The following is a 9,707-nucleotide window of genomic DNA, read 5'->3' as shown; positions in this document are numbered from 1 at the left end:
GGTTCCGGACAGACGACATGTGTATACAACTTGCAGGTAAGATCAATAAACAATGAATATCATGATGAAACAATAACATGTTCAGATCTGAAATCATGGCACTCGGGCCCTAGTGACAAGCATTAAGCATAACAAGTTGCAACAATATCATCAAAGTACCAATTACGGACACTAGGCACTATGCCCTAACAATCTTATGCTATTACATGACCAATCTCATCCAATCCCTACCATCCCCTTCGGCCTACAGCGGGGGAATTACTCACACATGGATGGGAGAAGCATGGCTGGTTGATGGAGAGGCGTTGGCGGTGATGATGGCGATGATCTCCTCCAATTCCCCGTCCCGGCGGAGTGCCAGAACAGAGACTTCTGGCTCCCGAGACGGAGTTTCGCGATGTGGCGGCGTTCTGGAGGGTTTCTGGCGACTTCGACTTCTCCCCGTGCGTTTTAGGTCGAGGCCAATAAGTAGTCCGAAGGTGGGCGTCGGAGGCCGGCCGAGGGGCCACACCATAGGCCGCGCGGGCCCCCTAGGCCGCGCCGCCTTATGGTGTGGGGCCCTCGGGCCTCCACCTTACTTGTCCTTCGGCTCCGCGTCAGTATTATGGGAAAATAGGGCCTTCTGCATAAATTCCGAGGATTTTCCCGAAAGTTGGATTTCTGCACAAAAACGAGACACCAGAACAGTTCTGCTAAAAACAACGTTAGTCCGTGTTAGTTGCATCCAAAATACACAAATTAGAGGCAAAACAATAGCAAAAGTGTTCGGGGAAGTAGATACGTTTTGGACGTATCAGTGCATAGTAAAAAATTCACATGTTCAGAGGTGACACAATCATTCTTAACACTTCTGTACATTGCACAAAGCTACTGAAAGTTAATGGAACAAAGAAATCCATCCAACATAGCAAAAGAGGCAATGCGAAATAAAAGGCAGAATCTTTCAAAACAGAACAGTCCGTAAATACAAATTTTTCTGGGGCACTAAACTTGCTCAGATGAGAAAACTCAAAACTAATGAAAGTTGCTTACATATCTGAGGATCACGCACGTAAATTGGCAGATTTTTCTGAGTTACCTACAGAGAACCCTGCCCAAATTCGTGATAGCAAGAAATCTGTTTCTGCGCAGTAATCCAAATCTAGTATCAACCTTCTATTAGAGACTTCACTTGTCACAACAATGCAATAAAATAAATATAAGGAGAGGTTGCTACAGTAGTAATAACTTCCAAGAAACAACAAAATAGTAGCAAAATAAAAACATGGGTTATCTCCCAAGAAGTGCTTTCTTTATAGCCATTAAAATGGGCTCAGCAATTTTAATGATGATGCTCTCATAAGGATGAGAGTTGAAGCAAAGAGAGCATCAAAAAGCAAATTCAAAACAATTTTAAGCCTAACCCACTTCCTATGAAAAGGAATCTTGTGAATAAACAAATTCATGAAGAACAAAGTGACAAGCGTAGGAAGGCAACACAAGCTCAACTTCAAGATTCTCAACATAAAGAGGGGAAACTTAATATTATTAAGATGCATATAACCATGTTTCCCTTTCTCATAATAACTTTCAGTAGCATCATTGATGAAATCAACAATATAACCATCACTTAAAACATTCTTATCATGGTTCATATGCATAAAAGTATCATTAATTTTGGCATAAGAAGAGTTCTTCTCATTAATAGTAATTGGAGCAAGATTATTATCAAGAATTTGAACATGGTAAACAAGTTGCATACTAAGGGAATTCTTTTTGGCAATCCAATCATAACTATGACAAGTTTCATAAGGATAGTTATAACCTATATCATAGCATTCTTTATAATAATCATCAAAGGTCGGAGGCATAGTGTCATCATAAGAAATAGAATAGTTATCTTTCACAGTATGTTCATCTGTGACCATACCATCATTGTTACTAGAAGGAGATGTATCAAACATATAATGATCAGTAGCAAAAGGATTTTCAAACACCTCATCCCCAAGCTTAGGGCTTTCTATATCATTATGGGAGGAAGCATGGATTGTACTGATACTATGGCAATTGTTAACATCATCATTTTCAGAATTAGTTTCCCAGAGATTTTCAATATCAAAAGTAGTGTGCTCTTTCAAATCATGATCACTAATGCAGGTAAAGGGCATAGGAAGATCATTGTACTCAGATTCATTATCATAATAATCATTAGGAGCAACATACTTACGGTTACCTATCGTTATCTCATATACGCGGGGATATGCCGTTACCTCTTTCTCTTTATTCCCCTTCTTCTACTTCTTCTTCGTTCCCTTCTTCTTCTTCTTCTTCTTCTTCTTCTTCTTCTTCTTCTCTTCCTTCTCCTCGTTCCCTTCTTTAGGAGGAAGAGGCTTGAAGGGAGGCTTCTCCACATAACCTGATTTATTTCTAGAAACAATAGAAGAAGCTTGAGAGGATTCCTCCTTTTCATTAATAAGTTCAAAACACACAGCGGTCCTATCATATTTTGGCAAAGTGTCATCTTCTAAAATATTTTGTATGTAAGTATTTGTATGGCAATTATCAATGCAATAAGAAAAACACCCATGCAGGACATCATCAATATCAAGATCACTCATATGTAACACAGAGATTTTTCTTGATAACTCTTCACACCACAAAAATAAAGTAAGTTCATCATGCTGATTAGGAGTAATTTCTTCATCACAATAAAAATTTGCAGCACCCATGGGGTTCGAATTATCATTGGAGGAGCATTGAAAATTAAAATGACCCACTTTATGACAAAGTTCACAAATAAAAGGATAGATGGCACAAACTTTTTTACCAAGATCATCTAGAGCCCTAGACCACTTTCTAGTTTTTTTCATTCATATGATGGATACAATATTCATCTTCGATTTGATTAATTCCACAGGGTCTATGCATTCCACAAAAACTAACATGCTTATAAGAAATAGCATTTTCAGAAGTTTGGGCATGTTTATTGCAATCATTAATAACAATTTCATTTTTCATGCAAGCCTCTTTAAAAGGTTCATGATACTTATCAAAATTCTTCCTAGGCAATTCAAAATGAGAGGCAAAAGCTTTATAAAGATTTGCAGCAACTTGAGAGTCAAGACCATAAGTAGCACTCATATTTCGGAATTTACCGGTATCCATAAAATTTTCAATGCATTCATAATCATAATTTATACCTGACTCTCTACCTTTGTCGTTCTCCCAATCTTCAGTATTCTCCTGAATCCAATCAAGAAGGTCCCATCTAGCTTCAACCTCCTTGCTTGTGAAAGATCCCTCCAAACAGGCATCTAGATAGTCCTTGTGATGTCCTGAAAGCCTTGCATAAAAATTATTAATAATAACATTACGGGGAGCTCATGAATGGGACATTTGAGCATTAGTGACTTCAATCTCCCCCATGCTTGAGAAATACTCTCTCCATCACGAGGATAAAAGTTATAAATGTAATTCCTATCAATATGCACTTCATGAGGAGGATAAAATTTAGAATAAAAGAGAGATACAATTTCCTCCCAACCAAGAGAATGACTATTCTTCAGCAATTTATACCAATGCGCCGCTTTACCAGACAACGAAATAGAGAATAGTTTCTTCCTCACTTCATCCATAGAGATACCTGCACACTTGAATAACCCGCATAATTCATGCAAAAACAGTAAATGATCTCCGGGATGGATAGTTCCATCCCCTTCATAGCGGTTATCCATAACACGTTCAATAATTTTCATGGGTATCTTGAAAGAAGTACTTTCAGTAGGTGGATTTAAAATATCACAAGCATCATTAGAGTTATCGCATATGGGAGATAAAGTATTATCGAGCAAATTTTCTCCCCTAAAGATGGGAAGCTAAAAAGATCATAAAAACTAGCTTCCCCAAGCTTAGACTTCTCCATAGCATTAGCAGTAATTGCGTTCGTACTAATAACATTGCTACTAGCATGCAAATAAGGTTCCATAGGTTTTTAAATTTTCGCATCAAATAATTCATGTCTTAACTCAGGAAAAAGATTAAAAAGCTCACTAAATTTTTTGTTGTTTTCCATTATGCCTAACTAGTGATAAACAAGAAACAAAAAGATGCAATTGTAGGATCTAAAGGAAATAGCTTCGAGCACTCACACACCGGTAACAATGCTAGGAAATAGCTTAGTAGTCGGAGGATGTGAATACCTTTTACCTTACCTCCCCGGCAACGGCGCCAGAAAATAGCTTGGTTGCCGAGGACCGGAGTGTGAGTGCCGTTTACCTTTCCTCCCCGGCAACGGCGCCAGAAAATAGCTTGACGTCTACGCACGCTTCTATTCCTGTAGACAGTGTTGGGCCTCCAAGAGCAGAGGTTTGTAGAACAGCAGCAAGTTTCCCTTAAGTGAATCACCCAAGGTTTATCGAACTCGGGGAGGAAGAGGTCAAAGATATCCCTCTCAAGCAACCCTGCAATCACGATACAAGAAGTCTCTTGTGTCCCCAACACACCTAATACACTTGTCAGATGTATAGGTGCACTAGTTCGGCGAAGAGATAGTGAAATACAAGTAATATGGATGAATATGAGTGGTAATAGCAATCTGAAATAAATATGGCAGCAAGTAAACATGTAACAGAACAGTAAATAAACGGAGATTCGATGCTTAGAAATAAGGCCTAGGGATCATACTTTCACTAGTGGACACTCTCAACATTGATCACCTCTTGTTGGATAACTTAAACTACTCTACACTCTCTTGTTGGATAACAAACACTATTCATTGTGTAGGGCTACAAGAGCACCTCAATGCCGGAGTTAACAAGCTCCACAACATCCGGAGTTCATATTTAAGTAACCTTAGAGTGCATGATAGACCATTGCAATTTAGACCGAGTACTAACATAGCATACACACTGTCAACATCAGCTATGAAAGGGGGAATAGATCGCATCAATACTATCATAGTAATAGTTAACTTCATAATCTATAAGAGATCACAATCATAGCTTATACCAAGTACTACATGATGCACACACTGTCAACATTACATCATGGAGGAGGAATAGACAACTTTTATAACATCACTAGAGTAGCACATAGTTGATATTCGACTAGATCACAAAGAGAGAGATGAACCACATAGCTACGGTAGAGCCCTCAGCCTTGGGGGAGAATTACTCCCTCCTCATCATGGGAGCAGCGATGGCGGTGAAGAAGACGGCGGTGGTGTCGATGGAGATGCCTTCCGGGGGCAATTCCCCGTCCCGACAGGGTGCCGAAACAGAGACTTCTGTCCCCCGAATTGGAGTTTCGCGATGGCGGCGGCTCTGGAAGGTTTTCTGGAGTTTCGTCAATCCGTGTCGAAGATTTAGGTCACGACGACTTATATAGGCGAAGAAACCGAGTCGGAAGGGGTCTGGGGGGTCCACACACCAGGGGGCGCGCCCCCCTGGCCGTGCCGCCACCATGTGTGGGGCCCCCAGGGCTCCCTTCTGGTCCCTCTCTGGCTCTCTGGAAGCTTCCGTGAAATATAAGATACTGGGCTTTGATTTCGTCCAATTCCGAGAATATTTCCTTACTAGGATTTCTGAAACCAAAAATAGCAACTGGCCCTTCGGCATCTCGTCAATAGGTTAGTTCCGGAAAACGCATCAAAACGATATAAAGTGTGAACAAAACATGTAGGTATTGTCATAAAACTAGCATGGAACATCAGAAATTATAGATACGTTGGAGACGTATCACTTACTTACTGCTCCTTATTCCGAGGAAGAAGTGCAGAAGGCTATTTTCCAAATGGAATGCAACAAAGCACCGGGTCCCGATGGTTTTCCCGCGGAGTTTTATCAAACTTTCTGGAATACTATTAAAGCGGATCTTCTAGATTTGTTCAGTGCTTTGCATATTGGACAACTAGAATTATTTCGTCTAAATTTTGGTGAAGTAATGTTGTTACCGAAAGTTAATGAGGCAGAAAGGATTCAACAATATAGACCTATTTGCCTCTTAAACGTAAGTTTCAAGATTTTCGCAAAGGTGGCCACCATTAGACTTAATACGGTTGCGGATCATGTCGTTCAGCCATCACAGACCGCTTACATGCAAGGAAGAAATATCCTTGATGGTGTGGCGGTTTTGCATGAGACGGTACATGAGATGCATACTAAGAAATTATATGGGGTTATTTTAAAATTAGATTTTGAAAAGGCTTATGACAAGGTCAAGTGGTCTTTCCTACAACAGACACTCAGGATGAAAGGTTTTTCTCCTGAATGGCGCGCTTTAATAAATGATTTCGTGTATGGAGGTAGTGTGGCAATCCGGTTTAATGATGACACCGACCATTATTTCCAAACATGAAAAGGGGTACGCTAAGGGGATCTGTTATCACCAATGTTATTCAACATTGTGGCGGATATGCTCGCTATACTCATTGAGCGTGCTAAGTCTGATGGCCAGATTGAAGGTGTGATTCCACATCTGGTTGATGGTGGTCTATCTATCCTTCAATATGCCGACGATACAATTCTGTTTATGGATCACGATCTCGAAAAAGCTCACAACCTAAAATTAATTTTGGCGGCTTTTGAGCAGTTTTCGGGATTGAAAATCAATTTCCATAAAAGTGAATTGTTCTATTTCGGTGATGCCCAAGATGATACTGCTCTATATACAGAGTTGTTTGGTTGTGGGCAAGGCCAATTTCCTATTCGCTATTTGGGTATTCTGATTCATTATCGGAGACTTACAATTAATGAATGGAAAATAGTGGAAGAAAGATTACAGAAGCACCTTAGTAGTTGGAAAGGTAAATTGCTGTCCCTGGGAGGAAGATTGGTACTCCTTAATTCGGTACTGACAAATATGGTACTATATATGTTATCATTCTTCCTATTTCCAAAAGGAATTCTGCATAAATTCGATTATTATCGATCCAGATTCTTTTGGCAAGGGGACAATGAGAAGAAGAAATATCGACTGGTTAAATGGAGTATAATTTGTAGTCCCAAGGATCAAGGCGGGCTTGGAGTTCATGACCTGGAGGTCAAGAATTTAGCTCTGCTGGGTAAATGAGTTTTTAAGCTTCTTACCGAGGATGGGATTTGGCAAACTATTCTTCAGAGAAAGTATATCGGCTCCAAGATGTTATCCCAAGTGGTTTGGAAAGTTGGGGATTCACACTTCTGGGATGGTCTAATGACGACAAAAAATGTCTTTTTTCGTCATGGTACTTTCTCAATCAAGAATGGAGAACAGATACAGTTCTCGGAAGATGCTTGGTTAGACAATGCACCACTATGTGAACAGTATCCTGCGTTGTATAGTATTGTTCGTCGCAAAGGTGATACCATTGCCGCAGTAATGATTACCTCCCCACCGAATCTGACGTTCAGACGGGCTTTGATAGGACAAAGGCTATTGGCATGGAATGCCTTAATTCAAAGGCTGGGGGATATTAACCTATCACCTGAACTAGACGAATTTAGGTGGAATTTACATGTAGATGGCTATTTCTCCGTCAAATATTTATATAGCGCCATACTTCATTCTGATTTACCAGTTTTTAATAATAAGAAGATTTGGAAGATGAAGATACCATTAAAAATAAAAATATTTGGATGGTATCTTCGTCGAGGTGTCATCCTCACCAAAGACAATCTTGTTAAGCGGAATTGGCACGGAAGTACTGGATGTGTTTTTTGTCATCATGATGAAACCATTAAACACCTTTTCTTCCAGTGCCAATTTGCGAGATCTATTTGGTCTGTCATCCAAGTAGCGTCTACCTTGCATCCTCCGATTAGTGTGGCCAATGTCTTTGGCAATTGGCTTCATGGTATAGATTCAAGGTTCAAGTTGCTTATTAGGGTGGGGGCGCTTGCAGTTATCTGGGCGTTTTGGCTGAGTAGAAATGACAAGATTTTTAACGATAAAAATTGCTCTTTGTTGCAAGTCATCTACAGATGTACAGGTATTCTCCGTTTGTGGTTACCCCTTTTCAGCGCATGGAGAACCGAGTTCTATATACGGAGGTCTGTACACGGTTGGAGGCTACGGCGAGGGATACTTTTTCTCTACATGGGTAACAGCATAGTCTACAGATTGAAGCCCCACCCACACCTTAGGCGTTATATGTTTCATCGTTCCGATATGTATTCCGCCTAGTTCTTTTTTTTATTTTTGACATCTTTTTAGACTTAAGACTCATAAACGACTGTGTGCATCCTGGTTATGCAGAGGCTGAATGTAATTACTTCTCAAAAAGTAATAAAGCATCTTTTATCGAAAAAAGGTGGCTCATAGCCGTAGGATTGAAGCCAATGGAGGTCTAGCTAGTTGGATTTTTTTTTCCTTTTGATGTCACTTTCTTTTTGCTACATTCTACTACTATCAAACGGCTGTGTGCATCCTAATTATGCAGATGCTGAAATAAAACTGTATGTCCTTGCATATCGTGGTACTCTGTCGTGAATAACCTGGAACCTTTTTCAGTTGGAGCTTTTTTGCTGTCTGTACTTTCAGCCATTGAAATGCTTCTACAAGGCGAGGGAAGTAGGCATAGTCATGTGGGTTGCATTGCTACCTGATTGTGACCTATATTTACACTGAAGGATTCTCGGGGCTTGGTTTTGTGCTTTACAGCTCGTCAGCCATCTCCTTTCTTTTAATTGCTTTACATGCGCCGCGTAGGACCTTTGTCAGCATGGAAAGTGGAGGGAGACCCTCCTCGGCCGGTCTCTGCACTTTCTATGGGTTTTAGTGGAAGTTCTGATTGATCTCTCCGTGGTGGGGTTTCGGCTGCTATGCTTCTACCGTTCGTCAGCATGGGCACTTTTGCTGAGGTGTTGAACTGCTTCTAGAAGCATGCCAAACTGGACAGTGATTGAGCCTTTGTAGTGTAGATGTCGATGGATGGATGAGTCTGTAAATATGATCTGTTTCAGTACACGAAAGGGGCCGGAATGAAGGTTAGTTACTAGTTAGAGTTGAGAACGTGTCTATTTTATTTTATTTTATTGCCGGTAAGAGCTTGCCTACATTTTGAACGATCGAAGTGTAATACTGTATTAGTGTACTCCTCCAATGTCGTAGCCTGCTAGCTGTTAAAATAAGACAAATTGGGTTTACGAATCTGAATATAAATTCACGCATCTTTACAAACGATAGGAACGCGCAGCCAAACCTTTGCCTGACAAACGGTGTGGATTATACTCCTTCCAGTCTTGACGGAGGCCTGGAATCTAAATGTTTTCTTCATTCCTTTACGTATCCTCTCGTCTAAGAGCAATTTCAATAGTGTAGCCAGCTGCTGGCTATAAGCAAGTGCTATGTCATCTATAGCCAACTTAGAGCCAACATATACAATAATGAGCTATAAGAATGTAGTACTTTATCAATATATGACCCACCTTTCAATCTCACAAAGTACCTAGGAGCACGTGCTAGAGCTGGCTATTGCATAAGAGCCCACTCTTCTTCTCTCTCCTCCCCTCTCTCCTCCAACTAAGCAATAATATACTATTTTAATCCTTATAGCCAGCTGACTAAGACTTATTGTACTTGCTCTAAGTGTAGTACTTAGTTATTTTAGATGCTGTCACGCTCCAACATGGAGATTAAAGCTGCATAGGTTGACACGTGGTATATTGTACAAATATGCCTACGCTGTTACTTGCACTTTTCCACACATGGTTGCCTATGAGCTTGGAAGTTGGACCTTTGTGTTCGTGGCA

The sequence above is a fragment of the Lolium rigidum genome, chromosome 3 (assembly GCF_022539505.1).
Source record: "Lolium rigidum isolate FL_2022 chromosome 3, APGP_CSIRO_Lrig_0.1, whole genome shotgun sequence".
NCBI lineage: Eukaryota > Viridiplantae > Streptophyta > Magnoliopsida > Poales > Poaceae > Lolium > Lolium rigidum.
The sequence above is the reverse complement of the archived record's forward strand: the minus strand, read 5'-3'. Positions refer to the sequence as shown.